This window comes from Magnolia sinica, chromosome 18 (genome assembly GCF_029962835.1).
Source record: "Magnolia sinica isolate HGM2019 chromosome 18, MsV1, whole genome shotgun sequence".
In the NCBI taxonomy this organism is placed as follows: domain Eukaryota; kingdom Viridiplantae; phylum Streptophyta; class Magnoliopsida; order Magnoliales; family Magnoliaceae; genus Magnolia; species Magnolia sinica.
In genome coordinates, this window is record NC_080590.1 from 4230283 (window position 1) to 4233466 (window position 3184).

The 3184-nt window shown below is 43.9% G+C and overlaps 1 non-coding gene across 1 annotated transcript; it reads left to right on the top strand.

The window, feature by feature from the left end:
- The first annotated feature begins 3064 nt into the window (after window positions 1–3064).
- Window positions 3065–3184, top strand: LOC131234255 (U5 spliceosomal RNA). The gene has a single exon (XR_009165658.1). It is a non-coding gene; the product is annotated as a U5 spliceosomal RNA (small nuclear RNA).

Sequence of the window (3184 nt, forward strand, 5' to 3'; positions counted from 1 at the left end):
TGCGTGCGCTTCCGTAATTAAGCTTTCCGCGGCTAAGGATTGCATGTGGGGCCAGTCTCTGTGATCCAGACCGTTGATGCGATTGATCACTAAGGAGATTCCCTTGAAATATCACAAACTGAAAGACCCAAAACCGTCAGTGTGGATTTGATAATGATGGGTTGAACTAGAGCTGTTGATCTAGCGGGCCACTATGAGCTTATTAGTGAACTGTAAATGGATAGTTGAGAAAAAAAAAAATTGAGCATAAATGAGCGACGGTCCACATTCAATCGACAGAAATTGCGAAATCGGATTGCGGACTGAGTTACTCAGTACGCTCTTAACGTACTGAGTAAACTCTGTTTGGGCCACCGTGAATGAATGTACGTGGTTTACCCACGCTGTCCATCCGTTTTCCTCATTTAAGGGGTTGTGACAAAAATTGAAGCGTGCCAAAGCTTAAGTCGACCGTACAATGGAAAAAAAATGGGAATAATGATTTACAACCGTTGAAACGTTGTTAGGCCTCACAGCCATGTTTATTTGTCATCCATGGGATCACAAAAACAAGGATGAAAGGGAAAACACAAATATAACCTTGATTCAAAACTTATGTTACCCTTAAGAATTTTCCAACGGTAGGTAGATGTTCAATTCACATAGTTTCCTGTGGTGTGGTCCATTTGAGCTTTGGATATGCTTTATTTTTGGGCTCAGACCTTAAAATTCTATGGAAAAATGGATGGAAGGAGTGGATAAAATATAATCATGGTGGACCCCACTGAGTTACTCCGTACGCAATTGGCTTCCAAAAATTGCACCGTTTGATTGACGGTTGTTAAATCACTGAATCTTGGGTGGGTTATGGCCCATCCACATGATGGACCAGTGGACCAACGGTTTGGATACCAAGACATGAGATGGGCTTTATCTGGGCCTCGACTCTAAGCTATTAGATGATGGACTCTGGCAAACCTCCTTTCAGTTGGTAGCCTGCAAATGGCTACAGGAAACGGATTGGCTACTCCCCCTGACACCAGGCCCGTGGCTGATGGTCGGTGCTCTGTGATCCCCACAATGATGTAGGTGTATCATCCATTGCGTTCATCCATTTTAAAGATCATTTTAGATTTTTATCCCAAAAATGAGAGGGATATAAATCTCATTTGGACCACACCACAGGAAAACAATAGTGATTGGATATCCATCATTTAAATCCTCCTAAGGCTCACTGTACTGTTTATTTGACATCCAATATATTGATTAGGTCATAAAGACCCAGATTAAGGATAAAAACAAAGATCAGCTTGATCCAATAGTGTTATGGCCCCCAAAAAGTTTTTAATGGTCGACGTTCATTCAACACTGTTTCCTGTAATGTGGTCCACTTGAGATTGTTATATACCTCATTTTTTATTTAATACCATAAAATGATCTTGAAAAATTAGATGGACGGAATGGATGAAACACATACATCATGGTGGGTCCCACAGAGCACTGACCACCAGCCATTGGCTGGTGGCAGGGGGAATAGCCAATCCGTTTCCATGGCTACAGGCCACGAACATGTTCCACTGATCCAGACCGTTTTTGTGATGGACCCGTCATTGATCGGATCATCTAGCCACGTGGTTGATTGCTAGAAAATGGATGGGTCCATATTGATTGTAGAAAAATGAATCTAATAATCATCTGCAGCGTCAATCATGCAGGCCGTACTTTTAATTGAATGTATTTTGCAAGAATCGATTTGATCGGACCATCTTAACCATCTGATCGGAACATTTTTCTACCATCAAGAAATGACTTCTACCACAGTTAAATGTATTGGGTTTGGTCGAGCTCGGGCCTGATAACTTTTTAAGTATGTTGGATTTGTGATATATGATTGCGGGTCAGGTTCTGGCCATAACTCCTGGCCCATTTAGCAAAGGGACTAGGGTCGGGCTAACCCCGAACCTACCGAGACCGGACCCATCGCCTCCCCCACTTTTTAGTAATCCAAACAGCTGAATCTATCTCATTCGATTCTAGATAGACCATGCACAACTAATTACCTTTGGAACCAAGACAAATGGACGGCTGACAATGACAAAAAAGGAAACTTCACATGCAACCAAGACAAAGGCTGGGATCTTCCAATGTTGGGAATTTTTTGTGCAAATCGGAAGCGGATTTCGTCATGCACCGCACGATTCCATAAAGGGGCTCTGTGGCGCCCACCCAGATGTGTAAGTTTTATCCACGCTGTCCATTCTTATTTTTCTGAATCATTTTAGGGAATGAGCCAATAATGAGGTAGATCCAAGGTTCAAGTGGACCACACGGTGGGAATTGAACACCCTCCATCAAAGACTTCTTGAGAGCAGAAGAAGTTTTAATCAAGTTCAATAGTTGATGTTTGATTTTTTCCTTTCATCCGGCTCTATGAGACCTTATGAACAGGTTGTACAGCAAATAAACATCAGGGTGGGCCCAAGAAGGTTTTAATGATGGGCGCATTATCACCGCTGCTTCCTGTTGTGTGGTCTACTTGACCCTTGGATCTGCCTTATTGTTATTTTTTATATTCTAAAATAATCTTGGAAAAATGATGGACGGCATGGATGAAACACATACATCACGGTGAGCCCCACAGAGACAATGCCTGGACACAGTCCATCCAGGCAAGGGCGGGACCCAATCCGCTTCCGTGCCAATCACGTCCAATCGTCGAGATGACTGACTGCTGAGTCACTGAGGACTTAATTTCGGGCCAAGCATCACTAAAGTGGACCCCACCTGATAAACTCCCCCCGAATCACCGTCCAGATCTCTCATCAAGTACATAGCCTTTGTAGTTTTGTAATGGGAAGAGGCCCGGACAGAAGCCGGTGACTGATCTCGGGGCCCATCTGCACGAGGCCTTCGGCTCAGTCACTTCTTTGCGGGCCCGGTGTGTGGGCGAACCAGATTGCAGTGCGAGGTGCACCTCATGACTGAAATGATAAATGCGAATCAAGTCCCACATCGGATGAGAGAAAGAATCTCTACCTATCTAGCCCATACAAGAATCTCATGGAGACAAGAGGAATAACCACGCAGCCGTGTGGTGAGCACATAGCGAACTATTCTTTCGCCTTTTACTAAAGAATACCGTGTGCTCGCCACTCACAGCGGCATACGCCTATTTTTGGAGGATCTTTTTCTCTTTGAGAAAGGT